The sequence below is a fragment of the Propithecus coquereli genome, unplaced genomic scaffold (genome assembly GCF_000956105.1).
Source record: "Propithecus coquereli isolate 6110/MARCELLA unplaced genomic scaffold, Pcoq_1.0 Scaffold703, whole genome shotgun sequence".
NCBI classification, from domain to species: domain Eukaryota; kingdom Metazoa; phylum Chordata; class Mammalia; order Primates; family Indriidae; genus Propithecus; species Propithecus coquereli.
Genome location: NW_012153097.1, coordinates 429,297 through 447,345, shown reverse-complemented (window position 1 = coordinate 447,345; position 18,049 = coordinate 429,297). Strand labels below are relative to the sequence as shown.

The window sequence follows — 18,049 nt, the reverse complement described above, 5'->3', positions numbered from 1 at the left end:
TTGGGATAGTAACCTTTCACCTGTTAGCAACCTCTTTTCAGCATTCCTTTGGTTGTATGATTATTTAAAAAATCTCTTGAAATTCTCCTGTGCATTGGTTGTAACATCATTCAGGTCACTCACTGACAAAGACTCTCTCCTTGACCAAACTTTAGTCGGGCTCCTCTGATCCCTGTTTTAGACTAGGCCTCTACCTTGGACTCCAACATGTCTTTGGCCTGTCCAGCCCAGTCTTAGCAAAAAGGCCTGCTATGTCAGTTTAGTGTGAATCCCCTCACACTTGACATCTGATCAAGTTCCTCATTTCTCACCTTTGCTGTCTAAGTCCTTGGCCTCCTTTTAGCAAGAATCCTGTAAGGCCTGTTTAGCAAGAATCCCCTACCCTTGATGTGTCCTCTTAGTAATTTTCCATCCATGATCCCCGCCCCTCTCCTTGGCTTTAAATCCCTGCCTGTCTTTGTTGTACTTGGAGTTGAACCCAGTCTCTCTCCCCTGTTGCGATACCCCTGTTACAACAGTTTGAATAAAATTCTCCCTTGCTGTCTTAGCAAGTGTCAGAATAATTTTGTTTAATCATTATTGAACAAAATCCTGAGACACATGCATTTTATATTTGCATGAGTCATAGCTTTCCGATTCTGAAAAATATTTTAGCAAAAGTCACTCAGTGAGGCCTTACTTAGCTGCCCAGTCAAAAAACATAGAACTCCTCCAGCATTTTATTGCCTGGCTTTTGTTTTTCCTCACCATCTGTGTATTTGTGTTGGTCGGTTGTCCCCGCACGAGCCAGGTGGCGTAGCAGGGCAGGGGCTCTGTCTCTTGGCCGTGCGCTCGCAGCGCACACGCCGTCAAGATTCCACGACTGAAGGAAGGAAGGAGCGGCATCTGGCCTCGGGGACGCACAGGCCACCGGGAGGCGCCGGCGCGCTCTGCAGGGCCGAGCCCGGGTGTCCCCGCGCCCGAGTTAGCCGCCGCGGGGCCGCGGCCCGGACTTCGCTGCCGGCCTCCAGGTCCGCGTCAGGGCGTGCAGCGGGACACGCCGCCGCCGCCCTCGTGCCGCAGGTCCCGGACGGAAGGCGCTGGCGGGGCTGGCGGAGCACGCGGGGTGGACCTTGAGGGAAGGGCCCTGAAACAACGATAATGAAGAAAAACATTTCTAAGAACGTGTTCCTGGGAGAAAACAACAACAACAACGATTATCGTCACCCGCTCCGCGGCAGGCGCTTTTCCAGCTGATTACCAGGTAGCGACTCAACCTGCCCGTCCCCACAGCAGCCGGCTGCGCGGCGGCGCTTGCTGTCTCCCGCCCGCCTTTTCCAGAGCCCGCGGTTCCTGGGCCGGGTGAGCAGCGCGGCGCCGCCAGGGCTCCGGCAGGACCGGGCAGCGAGGCTCTGCCGCGGGCGGGCGGCCGGGCGACCGGTTGGGCGCAAGTATCAGAGCCAGGGAGCACAACTGGCGTTCGGGTGTCAGGATGGCCGAGTGGTCTAAGGCGCCAGACTCAAGGTATGTACCTTGCCTGCGGGTGTTCTGGTCTCCATATGGAGGCGTGGGTTCGAATCCCACTTCTGACACGTCGCTTTTTGTTTTCCATCCCTTGAGAAACGCCACAACTTTCCCGGAGGCCGCTGCTATTTTCTTCTTTTCTCCAGAAAGACGATCATAACTAGATTCTGCCTGACGCCGCTGTTCTCTGCCCTGCGTTTGTCTGCCTGCCACAGGTAGCGGCTGCCTAGCTGGGAGAAGCAGACGCTTAGAGCGGCCTCACGAATACCGCGGGGAAGAACTATCCAATAGCTTTCTCGCGTAGGGTATACGTCACAGATACTTATTTACTATAGCATGTCGCCAGGAAAGCAGTCACGGCTTCCCTGGTGGTCTAGTGGACAGGATGCAGCGCTCTCAATCGCCGCGGCCCGGGTTCGATTCCCGGTCAGGGAAAGGAGGATTTGTTATTTTTCGTCCCTTCAAAATATCTAATACAAAAGTTAGAATGATTCTCTTTGACTTAGAAAGAAAGAAAGGAAGAATGTACCGCTGGCTTGGGCGAGGCAAACGCATTACAATGCAACCAAAATGTTTGTACCCCCATAATATCCTCAATTAAAAAAATTTAAAAAAAGTTGAATAAAAAAACAATGTAATTAATAAAAACAAAGAAGTGAAAAAAAAACAGTCAAAGCAGAGAGTAGTTACCAGAAGTGAGCCTCGCAATGGCTTATGAGCGCCAGCTGTGTGCCAGGCATTGACCTTTACCTACGACATTTTAATTAAGAAAGAAAAACGACACAGGCAGCGCGAAACGATCCAAAAAGATCGCCCTGGGGCAGCGGGAAGTGCCTTGTCTCAAAATTGTGGCACAGAATTTTAAGTCTCCTTAGGTATCCGAATGCCATCAGAATGGCACCTGTTGCCTAGAGCGGCGGGTAAGGAAGGGTCTGATCTCCTCACAATGGCTTGGGTAATTGTTGCTGTGGAAGGAAGTCAGGTACTTTTTCCTCACTCCAACATCTACGTTTTTAGTTTGAAAATAAATAGAAATAGTTGAAATAGTGTCGCTATGAACCTCAGTGTTTTCTGCACCTAGATTCAATAGATTGAACAACACTGGTTAATATTTTTTCACATTCTCTCTCTCTCTCTCTAGAAAGCGATACATAGACAGATAGACATAGACAGGTAGAGATTCTCCTGCCCCACCCATTTCAAAGTTGCAGATATGACATTACTCCACGTCCCACCTAAGAAAATTGACATTATCATATGCCAGTCCACATTCAAATTTCCCCCGATTGTCCCTAAAATATCTTTTATAGCTGCCTTTTGTTTTTATTCTAGAAATTTTCATTGCCCATTTTTTAAAATTGGGAAGGCTGTGGAAAACAATTACTAATTTATCTTAATAATTAAAAACATTTAAATAACATTTAAGTTCTGTCTTCTAACATGTTTGTAATATTCTGAGCCTATAAGCCTAATTTTTTGTTGTTTTCCAGATTATTCATTTCTCCCTGGGCACCTTTTCTAGACCTGCAGGCCGGGGCTGTGTTGTCACATACTCTCCTCCCTATTATTAGTAGTTATAACCCAGCTTCCCAGAATGAGGGAAGGCCGGAGGTCAGAGCGTTTTGTCTGTTTTGCTGTGTCTAAGCAACCAGTGGCAAGCTGGCCTTGCATGGAGTACAGCAGCTAGCTTAGTGGTCGGGTGGAGCTGAGTTGCTATCCTGCCGCTGCCTTCCTGGCTGCAGGTAAGCTGGTCGTCTTTTCTAAGCCTCAGTTTTCTCATCCGTAAACCTGGCCAAAGGATGAAGAAGAAAGAATAAAACTTTATCTGACTTCTAAGTTTCAGTTTAAAATTTTCTGTGATCTTCAAACTGAATTGAAAAGTATCTACATATATGTAAGAACAAAAGGAGAAAAAAAAAGCTGCAAGGAAACACATCAACATACTGTGTGATTTCCTGTAGTGATAGGACGCCACAAAATTTTAATTTTCTTCCCTGTAATTTCACCCATATACTGAATTTTCTACCACAAGTATATAAAACTTATTAGTAAAAAATAATACACTTCATTTGAAAAACTACTCACAGATTACACAAAAATTAACTCAAAATGAATCACAGATTTAAATGTAACACATAAAACTATAAAACTTTCACAAGAAAACATAGGATAAATCTTCGGGACCTTGGACTTAGTGAAGAGTTCTTAAACATGTCACCAAAAGCATGATCCATAAAAGAAAACATTGTTAAATTGAATCTCACCAAAATTAAAAATCTGTTCTGTGAAAGACCTTGTTAAGAGGATGAAAAGACAAACTGTAGACAGAAATGATTCACAAACCACATTTTTTTGGTAGCAAACAGAAAATGTTAATATTTTATTAGAATCTGCTTCTTTCTCCATTGATTCCTGTCACACAGGTTTACATGGGCAGCTGCAAAAGGCAAATGTAAACAAACACCACACACTGTTTTCTCTCAGTGAAGGAAAGGGCAGACCACGCATCTAACAAACGCTTCATATCAAGGATATACTGAGAAATTTCAAAACTCGACATTAAAAATCAAACAATCCAATTGGAAAATGAACCAAAGACATTTCATCAAAGAAATACATGAAAAGACATTCAACATTGTTGAAGTACAAATTAAAACTACAGTGAGATATCAGTACATACTTGTAAGAATGGCTAAAATAAAAAAATACTGATAACATCAAATGCTGGTGAGGATACCGAGAAACTGGATCGCCTATACATTTCTGGTGGGAGTGTAAAATGGTACAGCCATTCTAGAAAGAGAATGATAATTTTTTACAAATCTAAACACATACTTACCATATGATCCAATAATTACACTCCTAGGCATTTATCTCAGAGAAATGAGACTTATGTTCACATAAAAACCTATACACAAATGATCACAGCACTGTTATTTAATATTTGTAACAGCCAAAACCTGGAAACATCCCAAAGGCCCTCGACGGCCGAATGGCTACATAAACTGTGGCGCCACCATACCATGGAATGTGACTCCACAGTAAAAACAGCTTGAATAAACCTCAGGGTGTATTCATATTGAGTGAAAAAGTCAATCTCGAAAGGTCATACACTGTATGATTCCACTTATATAACATTCTATAAATGATAAAATTATTATGATGGAAAACAGATTAGTGGTTGCCAGGGCTTGGGAATATTGAGGAGTAGGGAGTATGGGGGGAGTATAAAGGGACAGGTAGCACAAAGTAGATCTTTGTGCTGGGGGACTAGTTCTGTATCCTGAATCCACATAGGTGAGAAAATGACATAGAACTATACACAAACAGTGCACCAGTGTCACATTTTGGGTTTTGTTTTCATACTATATGTAAAATGTTACTATTGGCAGAAATTGGGTGAAGGGTACACTGGGACCTATATACCCTCTTTGCAACTTCCAGCGAATCTGTAATTTTTTTTTTTAAGAGACTGGGTCTTGCTCTGTCGCCCAGACTGGAGTGCAGTGGCATGATCGTAGCTCACAGAAGCCTTGAACTCCTGGACTCAAGGTATCCTCCCACCTCAGCCTCTGGAATAGCTAGGACTATAGACATGTGTGACCATGCCTGGCTAATTTTTAAAAACTTTTTGTAGCAACAGGGATCTCACTATGTTGCCCAGGCTGATTTCAAACTCCTGACCTCAAGTGATCCTCCTGCTTTGGCCTCCCAAATTTCTGGGATTACAGGCGTGAGCCACCGTGCCCGGCCTATGATTATTTTTTCAAAGAAATTACCTGCTCCCTACATGATGGGCAACATTAACCCCAGTAGGTTTACTCCAGGAAGAAGCACGCCTCTGGTATCCCAAGATTCTTCCTGTTTTACTCCCAGTACACGTAATTGTCTGTCACTTGTCACACTTATTTGGACATATGTCCTAGTCCCGAAGCTTGTACCCAAGTTCACCAAGGGCATGATCTGGGCCTTGTTCAACAGATTTCAGAACTGCTGTCGGGGTGGTTGTTTAATTCACATGAACATCGTATGTGCAGAGAGACAGAGTAGGGCTCTGAGACTGGGGGTACCACTGGCCTCTGGGGGGCTGGGCTGCAAGTTGGAAAGAGACAGAAAACATCCTCTGTAGGGAAGTAGTTGGGGTCTGGGTGAGTCAGTGCCAGGAGAGGCAATTTGCCACGTAGCCTGAATATCCCTACGCATTTCTTCTGGTTACGCCCTGAAGGCAAGGCCCTGGCTGCTCATTGCTTGGGCCATTTCTCAGGGTTGTGTATTAATGAGCAACCTTGAGGGATAAAGTAATGTCTTTCCCCTCAAACAAAAGCAGGCTTGCCTACTGCTTGCTTTACGGTTGGTAAATTCTCTAAGCTCAGCGTTCTTCAGCTGCAGTGCAAGCCCGGCACAGGTCCAGTGCCCACCTGGGCCCCTCTGCATTGTCCTCTTGGGACTTGGGGGCATGGGGTGCTCATTCTCCTTGCTGTGCCATGAGTAATAAGTCCTTTGTCCCTGAGTCGCAAGTCTGGTGTTCTTTGTCAGTATCCACGAAACTGTGGCAGGCTCATTTTAGCTTGCAAGTAGGACAAAATCCCAGACCCTTCCAGAGCAGGGCTCCCGGGCAGCCTGTCGCTCTGCCCCAGCCTGAGGCTCTGAAGAGAATGGCACTGTCTCAGCCGGTTCCAAAGGCCTTCCTCAAGGCACTTTGTTGACTTTGGCGATGAACTGTCCCCTCACTTCATAGCCACTTGGCCTCTTCCTGTGGCTCTCTGGGTGATTAACTCACAGCCTCGAGCGGTCCCTTAGGGCCAGGGTTCAGGCTGACACTGCCAGATGATGGGCCTCTCTAGACCGCATCCATCTACCGGTCATCTTATTATCTGTCTGCTTGAAGGTCTCATCAGCATGGACTCCGACGGTCTGGCTGCTTGCCGCTCAGGCGCCAGGTCAAGAAGATCCAGGGCTATGGGCAAAGGGATGGGGGGCAGACCATTCAACTTTGAGAACTTTTATTTATTCAAACAGTCAACATAGCCATTGCTGAATGTCTCCAAAGTTAATCACTATTTCTTTCAGGACACAAAAAAGAGTAAGACAGAGAGCACCTAAGCTGAGACAACACAAAAGAATTTGAAGTCAGGCTTAGATTTTGACCACTTTGGATCAGCACTTATGACCTCAGGCAAGTTATTTGATCCCTTTGAGAATCAGTTCTCCTCAACGAAGCAGTATTAGAATGTGTGCATGGGGGCGCTGTGATGACACGGAGAGGCGCCGAGCGTGTTGCTGCCCGCACAGAGCCCCGTCTGCGTAGAGCACGTCTTCACTTACTGTTGTTGATAGGTTCTTGGAAGCTGCGACCTTTGAGTGAAACGACATGTAATGAAACCAATTTTGCCATAGGCTAATTGATATAAACAAGAGTTAAATTTCTATGGTGTATTTCTGTTCACAAAAACATCACCAAATTTCTAAATGAAGACCCAAAACACTTCTAATATTAAACATTAAAATAAATGTGAACTATACATTTAAGAAAAATTATTTAAAAAACCTAAGTAAGGTAATTATTCACCTGTTTATTTGGGGTCTCGGGTGGCTGGAGCCTGTCCCGATGGCTCAGGGTGCAGGTGGGGAGCAGCCCTGGACTGGCTGCGGTTTCATCGCGGGCACATTCGCACGCACTCGCCCAGACTGCGGCAGTGTGGGCACTCCAGTTCCTGTACAGGGCATGTCTTTGGGATGAGGGAGGAAACTGGAGCACCCAGAAAAAACCCATGCAGACAGTGGCCCCTCCTGGGAATCTATTTTTTTTTCTTACCAACATTATAATAAAAGGATGTTGAAAAAAACACATTATTCAAGGACCTGCTGTAAGTTAAGTTCCCAACCTCTCTTAAAATTCCTAGTCATGGGAGGTGGGGGAGTGGAGATGGGGAAGAGAGCTAGGGCTGGGCCAGATTCAAGGAGTAACAGAAGAGTGAAGGACTCCAGATGAGGACTTGGAAGGCAAGGGCCTCCCAAGTCCTCAGCACTCAACTCGAAAATTATTCAGATGCCAGCCAGAATACGAATGAAACATTTAGCGATACTCTTACATTCAAGGAATGCTTTATTATTTTAATCATCGTATTGTATGTTCTTGTTATTGAGCTATTGCTAATGAATCCAAGGTGGACAACTATTCCAGGGACTCCATCTCTTGGCCTTAGGTGGCACCTCTTGGTTTGGCATCATTGGGCAAAAATGGAGGTAAAGTGAGATAGTGGGTTTCCAATATTGCCAGGGGACCAAGGTGACTGGAATAATCCCAGTTCCTAGGTGTCATGAAATTGCTCATAGCTCACTTTTGGAGTGAGATGCTTTTGGGTCTCTGGAATCCTTTGTCAAAGCCAAGCCTACAGCCTCTTGGATGCTCCTCACGGCCCTGAGCCCTGATTTGATGGCCATGTCAATCCATCCGGGGGCAGGGCCGTGTGCTCGCCAGCAACGTGGACCCGCCCTTCTGGCCTGCAGAGCTCCTGGGTGTAATCCACGTATTGGTAGGGAGTGAAGAAAGCAAAGCCACCCATAGAATAGGGGTCCTGGCTCCAGTGCTTGATCTTAGAGTAGGGGCACAGGGCCTGGAGTTCCTCTTTGGGGCGGTCATGAACCGCGGCCAAGTCCTCCAGGATGACATCCACCACCTGGGCGTGGTCCGTGGCAGCAAAGAACATGGCATCATCATCCACAGTGTAGGAGGCCAGGATGACCCCCGTGCCATTGGGGAAGGTGTGGTTGGGGTAGAAGATAAAGCGGGAAGGCTGGTCTGTGCTGGACTCGCCACAGAAGATGCCGTCGTGCTACCAGAAACACTGCGTGCAGGCCAGGACCACTTTGGTGGCACTGTTGTAGTGGACCGAACGCAGTGTGTCCTTCTTGCCTGGGGAGACGGGTGGCTGGAACCGCAGGAGCCGGGCAGCCTCAGCTGTGCTGGTCACCACCACATAGTCAGCCATGAGATGCTGTGAGACGCGCCCTGGGCTGCAGAGGGTCTGGCGTCCGGTAGGTGATGTGGACTTGATCTCCAGATGTTTCCACCTCCTCTGCTGGCGAGTGGAGCTGGATCGTCCCTGGCAAGAGGGCACCGTGCAGGGCCTGGGGGAGCTGGTCAACGCCCCCTGTGATTTCATCAAACCTGGGAGTAAACAGGCGAAGGAGAGAGCAGGAAGCAGGTTGGCGGGCAAGCCATACAGAGGCCATGTCCTCTAACGGGCTTGCTCAGGTGGTGTGTGCCAGGGCGACAAGCAGTTGGCAAAAGGAAGGCACACCAGGCAGGGTGGCTGAGCCTCCAGCAGAGAGGGAAGGATGCCTATTTGGGCCGACAACCAGAAAAATGCACCCCCTCAGGGCAGGTACAGACCCTTCCTCTCAGCTACTTCCTTCCTGCTGTCTCGGTGGCCACCTCCATGTGGGATGCCTGGCGTGGGGCTGGCAAAGACCATGTTCAGCCCCTTCCATAATGCCTCGGGAGAGAGCCCAGGACAGGGTGGCCCTCAAAGAATGCAGTCTTAGCACCATTAAGATCCTCCACTCTGTTTTAAGTCCCTCTTGCCTTCCATTCTTCCCCTGTGTTAGCTCTTGGCTTGGATTTAAACTGAGTAGCCCTCAGGACAAAGGCTGGGGAGAAGTGGGAGGGCGCAACGAGGGGCAGAAGAGGCCGGGACGCCCCGATAACTAAACCTCTTAGAGCTCACAGGCCCAGATGTCCTCTCGTAAATGTCTGTGGCCTGTCCTGTCTAAGTCGGGTCACAGAACCTCAAGGGAGAGTAAATCTAGTTTATTTTATCTTTGCAGCCACAGAGTGCACGGTCGGTGACATTAGAGGCAGAGCTGAGGCCACGGTCTGTGTCCCCGAGACGGAGCGAGGCCCAGAGCAAAGCAGATATGCAGCTTGCCGATGACCCCTCGGCCGGAGGTTCTCGAAGTCGGATTCCCAGGCAGGCAGCATCAGCATCACCAGGAGCATGTCAGAAATGCATGTTTCTGACCCACCCCAGCCCGGACTTACTGCCTCTGGGGGTGAGACCCAGCCATCTACATGTAGCAAGTACTCCTCCTTCCCCAGTGATTCTGCAGCTGACTGGAGTCTGAAATCTCCGCCTAGTCCTCCCCTAGCTCCCATTTCTTTTGGGATTTTCGCCTGATTTATCTAGTCCACCCTTCTACCACTGTTCTCATTGGTAAGTGGCCAACCCATGCCCATTGTCCCCACTGCATTTCCCACCGGGGCTCCTGGAAGAAGGAGATGATGCCATGCAGGGTTGCAGTGAAGGCCTCGTAGTAGCCGGCATCCGTGTTCAGCAGGTCCCCGATCACCTGCACAGCCCGAGGCTCAGGTTCCCCACCTTGATCAGGTACTCCTGGGCCCGTGCGCAGGGAGAAAAGGCAGGCAGTTAGAATGTCCAGGGAGCCCTCGTTTATCTCCCGCCTATAAGTGAGAACACGTGATATTTGTTTTTCCATTCCCCCGTGGTCATAAAGCAGCATAATGGACATTGAAAACCAAGAAGGGGGCAAGGAATAAAAATCTACCTATCAGGTACGATGTACACTGTTCAGGTGACAAGTACACTGAAAGCCCTGACTACAGCATTATATGATTCATCATGCAACAAAAAACACTTGTATGACAAAAAACACTTGTACCCCTCAATCTATCGAAGTAATAAAAAAAAGAATGTCCAGGCAGCCAACATGAGAGCCTTTGCTTCCCAACTGGGGACAGCGAGGAACGGAATGGGACAGTGTGGAATGGCAGATGCCCACTAAGCTGGGCCCCTAGGGGCTTCAAGGGACTACTTTGCACACAGGACTCTGAAGACAGTGCTCAAAATACTCTCTCCAGTCCTAAAAATGGGGAAGACAGTTATACTCCCCACCTATAGGGATTCTTCTGAGCCCTCCTCTTGTATAACAGAACCGTTGTTTTACAGATGGGGAAACTGAGGCCCAGTCTTCATGTCCACCTGCAAGTGTGGGGCCCAGCCTGGCTTCTCTGATCTGCCTTGTAATGCCATGCCAGGAGGAATCTGGGCACCAGGTGTTTCTTCTCAGACTGCCTTGACCCCCACCATTGCTTTACTATCCTGGCCACCCCACCAGCGAGTGACTGGGAGGTTCTGCTGCTGGTGCACCCGCGGTGATGACTGCAGCCTGCGCTTTGCTCCTGCTCCCTTCTCCTAGGCAAGACCAGGATGGACACAACAGAGATGGCTGGGAGAGCTTCCATGTGGTTCACCGGAGCTAAGGAGTGTCCAGGACCAATGGGTCCCCTTGTCACCAACACAGGCAGCCCTGGAGGCTGGCCACCTGGGAAGCAGACCTGAAAAGGGCCACTGGGATGGCTGGGCACTGCGGGCCCAGCACCAGGCTGGGCAAAAGGCCTTCATCAAACATACTTGTTTCTTTTTTTATTTTTAAGTAGAGATGGGGTCTTTCTATGTTGCCCAGGCTGGTCTCAAACTCTTGGCCTCAAGCAAACCTCCCACTTTGGCCTCCCAAAGTGCTGGGATTACAGGCATGAGCCACCATGCCTGTCCCAAATATGCTTGTTTAAACCAGGGATGAGACAGCAGGGCCCACCATCCAAGGAAAAGGAACATCAGAAAGTGTCGGGACACATGCTGGTCTGTAAGACCTCTAATGTGAACAGTCGGTCACAACAGAGAGGTCCAGCGGCTCCCGAGTGGGGCCATGCTGTGGGAAGGGCGGGGGTGGGGAAAGGATGGGCACTAGACATCTTCTCTGGCTCATCTTGTTCTCCAATTCCTGCATCTCCTTTCCCCTCCTTCCTTTCTGGACACTGAGCATATGGTGGCCAGACCACATAGGATTTTGACCCACAACCTTTAGAGCAACAAGCCCAGGAGGCCAAACCATAGCCTCTGCAGCAATCAGCCTCGAACAGCCAGGATTTTGTTGATGACTGTGACTATAAGCCTCCTTATTTTTGCATGACCCACCCCCTGCACAGCTTCCATCTGAGGACCAACTGGAGAGAGCCAACTGTCCTCTTCTCACCAACCACACTGGTGTCCCTCTTCTGGTTAGCTGCCTCCAGCCTCCTTGTACCAACAGCCTCCAATCAGGGCACGTCTGAGACCGTCCCTGTTTTCAACTGTAAGGCTTTCCCATATCTCTTCCTGTCTTCGAGTCTCTGCCAAAATGCGAGTGATGGTGGCTGACCCCCTTGATATAGCAAGTTGTGCATAAATAGCCTCTGACTTGGGTGGTCTTTGTTTATTTCCTTCCCTTCCTTCTCTTCCTACCTCTCTCCCTCCCTCTCTACCCTCTCTGGTCCTAAGGGAGCTCACGTTCCAGCAGGGAGACAGACCACAAACGAGTGGAACGAGTGGAACTGCGGTGTGATGGTGTTGATGGGATTGCATGGGTAGTCCCACTGGGATTTCCGGGGAGCTGTGGCAGGGTAGGACCTGAGCAGCAGGAAGCAGGCTCTCAGGACTGACCTTGGTGGAAAAGGAGTCGTACTTCTCCAGCACCTGGCTGCAGCTACTGCTCTTGAGCTCCTCCACCACCTGGGCAGGGAGGAAGGAGGAAGGGAGGACGTGCTGGAGAATGTCTGCCCACACGTGCTCTCTGCCTTGCCCCGTCCAGCCCCCATGCTTCATGCTCCCTTATTTTCTCACTTCTACTTGTGTGTGTGTCCAAGGCTTGCTTTGTATGAGTCCTGGGTTCCAAGACCATGTCCTGCAACTAGCCTGGTGTGTCTCTGTGGTTGTAACTTCCCCTCGACTCTTGGACACACTGGGCATGTAAACTGGGAGCCAGGGCTCCCCTGTCAGCCTTGGAGATCCCAGAGGTGACAATCCACCTCCTTGTCCTGTGTTGCGGACATTTCTGTGGGCCTCAGAGCCGTCATGAATGGTATGGATGCCAGAAGGCCTGGCCCTGATGAGCTGTTGAGTGAGGCTCCACGAGGGTCTAAGAGCTGGGCACGTCGGTCCTGAGCTGCAGCAGGACAGCGCCCCAGCAAGGCAGGACCTGGGCAGGGCCACCCATGAGAGCTCTCCATCTTGCTGAGTCCAGATGTCACACTGAGATCCCCCGGGCCAGAGGTCAGGGAAAATAAAGGCACCGTCCTCGCTAAGTAAACATCAGCCAGACAGAAAAAGGTGGGCAGGCATTCCAGGCAGGGCCCAGCATTGTTTCTCCTCCTTGACATATCTGTAGTGATGATGATTATAATCCTAGCACTGTTCTCGTGACTTTGCACACATCTTACTTACCCCTCACAACTAACCTGGAAGAGAGGTTCCAGTACTATGGTCATTTTATACAAACGGGAGCACAGAGATGGTCAACATCTTGCCCACGGTCAACAGCACACTCGAATCCAGAGTCCAGTTTGTAGGACTCTCTGCCTTAAAGTTGCACCTGCCATGACGATGTCAGTGGCTGCTCTCCACACGGGCACCGTGGAGGCGTGTGGGACGGAGAGCACACGCGGACTGCAGAGCCGAGGCTGAGCCGGAGGGGCTCTGAGAGGGAGGCGAGGCAGACAAAGGCCAGTCTGGGGAGCCCTCCTGTGCGTGGGCCTGTGCTCTATGGCACAGTCCTCCCATGCCACTTAGGGCATCAGAGAGAAACTTGAGGAAGTTTTCCCGAGATGGCACCAAAGACTGTGGCAGCCCACATCAGAGTCAACCTGCTCCCTACCTCCGCTTGCCTTCAGCAGTGACTTATCAAAGAGGTGTTCTGCTGTCTTCCCCACCTCGTCCTCCCTGACTGGGTGGCCAGCAGGCCGGGGTTGGCCTGCACATCCCCCATGCGCTGCCGTACTCCGTTGACAAGCACCCAGGTCTGGCTGTTGCAGGGGCAGAATTCCTAGAGGTTCAGCCCAAACTTCCTGATGAACTCATGGGAGATCCTGTGGGGGGAGTCAGACGCCACATAGGCTGGGACAAGGAAGCTGCCGCCCTGCCTGCTCTCTGTGCTCCTTCCTGCCCCCACCATTGACAGGGGCCCCTCTGGCCTCCCTCCACAGAAGGAACAGCAGGCCTCCTGCTCAGTATGCCAGGCTAATGGTGGTGTGGCCGGGAGGGAACCAGGCCACCATTCTTGTCATGCTGGCTGTCTGCACTGGCCTGGCCACCAACCACCAGGGTGGCTGTCTGCCCTAGCCAAGAACCCTCTTACTTTGCCTGAGACATGCAGCCTTCAAGCCTTCAAGGTGTTGCCACTCCAGGTCCTGGAGGTGGTGTGAAGGGTGTGTGGGGAGGGTCCTCTGGGCTCATCCTCCCTGAAGTTTATGTGCACCATTTCTGAGCCTCCAGGCTGCATCCTCCGAAACCCTGATCGTACCTTCGGGATGGTCTTCCTGGGTCCTGGGGCTCCCACGAGACACCACACCCTCCTGGAAGGATGCTCATCTTCCCGCCAATTAGCAAACCTAGCAGTCTGCTTTTGATTTTCTGAGGTGCCTTCCCATCCCAACAATCTATTGTGATCCTTGACACAGCCTCCCGGGCAAGCGGAGCAGGCGTGCTCACGTCCCTCATGTAGATTAAAACACCAGGGAGAGGGGCCTGGCTAGGCTCCAGGCTGCAGAATGAGTTGGGACAGATCCTGACGCTCTGGCTTTCAGGAAAGGACTTCACCCAGAGCTGTCCTTCTTGGCCTCGGCGCTGGCTGCCCACACCCAGCCTTCCTCACCTGCCTCACTTCTCTCAGCCATACCTGTGGTTGACAGGGATCCTCATGGCACCCAGCTCTATGTACCACTTTGCTCCAAGCAGTCTGCGGGTCTTTATTCTGCCATCTACATGCTGGGAGGCCTCCAGGACAGTCACCTAGAAAGATAGCCCTTTCCTGGCCCCAGTGAGGCCAGCCACAGTCCCTCCACAGCACACCCTCCTCTCCCCTCCTGGCAGGCCCAGCTCTATCGCCCTTCCTGCCTCTTCCCAAGTCTCCCTCTCTTAAGGGGTCAGACCACCTGGCTCCTAGCCCTTCTGACCCAGCCTAGAGCCCCAGGCCTAGACTTCGGCCCCAGCTTTCTAGTGCTGGAGTATTCATTTTTCATGTGTATCCACACAGGCAATGCGTGAACTACCGTCTCTCCCACCTCCTTGCTCAGAGCCCAAGTCCCCTGTGAGGGATTCTTCCGAGCCCCATCTCCTACCTGGTGCCTGGCATCCTGCAGGGTCTTGGCAGCGGTGAGCCCGGCCATACCCCCGCCAATCACTGCTATCCGCTTCCTTTCTGCTTCCTGCCCCAGCCCGTTTCGGGCTAGCTGCAGCAGCTCTTTGTACTGGAGGTCCTCAAAGCACTTGACAAGCTGGCTGTTGAAGGCCTTGGTGGCTGGGCTCAGCGAGAGCAGGAGGGCGAGGGCCAGCCAGCCTGGGCACATGGCTGCGGAGACAGCAGTCGGGCAGAAGGCTGAGGGCTGAGGAAGGCTGGTCTGATGCTTTATCACAGGATGGCTGTGTCATGGGACCAGTGGTGCAGCTCCCTGGCACGCCTGTTTGCTTCCACCCCACCAGGGGTGCATTAGCCACAGGGCCTTCCATGCTCGCACCGCACCCCACTGCTGGTCAGTGAGGCCCCCTGAAGGAGCAGCGCCCGAACTCAGGGAGCGATGCAGGCTGCACATCTACTCAGAGTGCCTGCCCTCACCTCAGCCCGACACAGGACAGGCTGGTGGGCCTGCCCCCTGCTTTGGATGCCTCAGTCCCCCTCTGGGGTTGGCAGAATGTTTGTTGCAGTGAGAAGCGCCTAACTCACTGCAGCCATGGGAGGATATAGGGTGAAGATAGAGAGTGTTGAGACATTATTTAACATCGTTGACAGTCTCTGAGGTTGTGTGGCAGGCTACCAGGTTTCCAGGCCCCAGAGAGATGTCATGGAACCGTTTCCCAGAGATGGCCAAGATTCATCAAGGTTAAAGAGTCTGCAGGGCTGTGAGCCTGCGTTTCTACCCCTGGCTCCTGAAGTGCTGCTCTTCCCTTTTGGCTTAGCGCCTGGGAGAGATGCACAGCACCTTTCCTCTAGGAGCCTATTAAAGGTGTGTGTCTCGTTGTGATCTCATTGTTGCTTTTAAAGCTATCATCTGTGTTGTGGGCTGAATTGTGTCTCCCCAGTATTCGTATGTTGAAGCCTCAACCCCCAGGATCTCAGAGTGTGACTGTATCTGGAGATAGGGCCTTTAAAGAGATAACTAAGTTAAAATGAGGTCATTAGGGTGGGCAAGAATCCAGTCTGAATGGTGTCCTTATAAAAGGAGATCTGAATGTGCAGAAGAGCACTGGGACGTGCGTGCCACAGCAGAGACCATGTGAGACACAGCAGGAAGGCGATCGTCTGCAAGCCCGAGAGAGAGGCCTCAGGAGGAAACCAAACCTACTGACACCTTCATCTGGGATGTCCAGCCTCCAGAACAATTTCTGTTGTTTAAGCCGCCCAGTCTACAGCATTCCGTTATGATGGCCTGGCCTGGCTACCACAGTCTGTTCCTCTACAGCTCTCTCCCAGGTCGGGAAGAAGAGTGGGGCTGGTTTTCACCCAACTCTTCCAGGTCAGAATCACCTCCACACTCTTTTAAAAAATGAGTATTCATTTTTCATGTGTATCCACACAGGCAATGCGTGAACGAAGGTACTCTTATCTCCAGTCTCAGGATTTATATTTAATGTGGGCTGCCTTTCTCCCTTTGTTTCCGATAGAGAGGGTACAGTGGCATTACAGAAAATGAAAGCACAGGGGACCAATCATTTGTACCCCTCCTGCCTCTTAGGTATAGCTGCCCACTCTCCTTCATGACACCGTCACCACTGACAGCTTGCTGCCATCCCTTTGGTTCTTGCACGGAATGTGCGAGACAACTGCACGTCTGCTGTCTTCTCCATCCTGAACCAGAAATCCATCCCTTCCGCGCAGCCTGGCTCATAGCGCGTGCTCGACACGTCTGCGGATGACCAGGGCAGGGGTGGGCAGACGGGTGGGAAGGCGGGCGGACAAGTGAATGAGTGAGTGGACAGACAGGGAGGGGTGCAGGGCAGGTGCTCTGGGGCTTCCTGTGATGCTTCCCTTCAACCTCTGCATTTCATAGGGACCCAGGCCCGGGGGCTGTGTCCAGCCTGAGCTCTTCCTCTCTGGCCCTTCAGTCTGCCTTTGCTCCGTCTCTGGCCACTCTTCCGAGGGCCTCCTCTGCTTTTCCAGCCTCCCTCCGAGAACCTGTGTCTGGTTCTCTAACACCTTTTACTGCACACGCACACACACACACGCACACACACACACATACACACACACACACACACACACACACACACACACCAGAATTTAGCCTTTCCCCATTTTCCAAATTCATCCATCTCTTCTTTCTTCAAGCAATGGGAGTGGGGTCTCATCGCCTCTCTCCTGCCGTGAATCAGGAAAGTGGAACCTGACCCACCCTGATTAGACCCATGTCTGGTATAGTCACAGCCCATCGTAGATGCTTAGTGAAACATTCGTTGGATGTATGAATAAATGCGAGTGAGGAGTAGATACGGAAATCACACATCTTAGATATTCAACTTCAAGATATTCTGTCCCTGTGCCTTCTCCAAAATACACTTGTCGGGTAATATGCCTCCATTATTGGTTTGGAAGGCAGAGTTACCCTACACCTAGGTGCAGAGGAGCAGGAAACAAGAGAGGGAGGTTAGGGGGAGTGGGGGCAGCCCAGCCGGGAGCCCTGGCCTGGTGGGCTCCCTCTGGGTACTCACAGAAGCTCAGCATGGCTCTTGGGTCCCCAGCAGAGAGCTCTGGGTCCTGCTTAGACTCTGAAGTCTGTCTGAGAGATGCGGGCAGAGTCAAGGAGACATGTTTTTGACTCTCTTCTGCCTCTGAGCTTCCCAGCTCCCTCTCCTTTAACTACACCTCGATACTGGGGGCCAGGTAGGGAGAAGGCCCTAGAGAGGGGACACCTAGGTTCTGGGGGGAGCAGACACAATCTAGTGCTCTTCTGTTCTCTACCTGCCAGACTTGCCCACCTGGCCTCCCCTACCTGGGCTGAGTGGGCCTTACTTGGTCAGTTTCCTTGGCTCGAAACCCTGGGGTAGATTCAAGATCCCCTTTCCTGAGTCCCTTTGTCCGGGGTTGCCAGCTCCCTCAGCTCTGCTTTCCCAGGGCCTCTCATATCAGCCCCAAGCCTTCATCACTAAGCCTCCCTCCCTGACCTGCAGGGCTTGAGGGGCTCTCTTCCCTCCCCGGCACGGCCACTGACGGCCCCTAGAGTAAGGGTTCTGCATGCACGCTGGGCTATGGCACCTCCTTGGTTTAAACCCCCTTTGCTCCTAGAGGTCTCCTTTGCCATCTTCTCTGCTAAAGGTCTACTTTTATGAAATTATGCCTTTACTATTCTGCCAGCCTGTGAACTGCATGATTTCAGAGAACTTGCTTCTTTATCTGGGATGTCTAGTGGAGTGATGGATATGGAGCGGTGCTCAATGAACGCTTCCTCGATGAGTACAAAATGAGGTGTGGGGTTATGCACCCATCGTGGTCCTCCAGA

The 18,049-nt window shown here is 51.0% G+C and overlaps 2 non-coding genes across 2 annotated transcripts; both read left to right on the top strand.

Annotated features, from left to right (window-relative positions):
* The first annotated feature begins 1,465 nt into the window (after window positions 1-1,465).
* TRNAL-CAA lies at window positions 1,466-1,571 on the top strand. The gene is made up of 2 exons: window positions 1,466-1,503; window positions 1,526-1,571. It is a non-coding gene; the product is annotated as a tRNA-Leu (tRNA).
* A 294-nt stretch (window positions 1,572-1,865) lies between these two features.
* TRNAE-CUC lies at window positions 1,866-1,938 on the top strand. The gene has a single exon. It is a non-coding gene; the product is annotated as a tRNA-Glu (tRNA).
* Window positions 1,939-18,049: the final 16,111 nt, after the last annotated feature.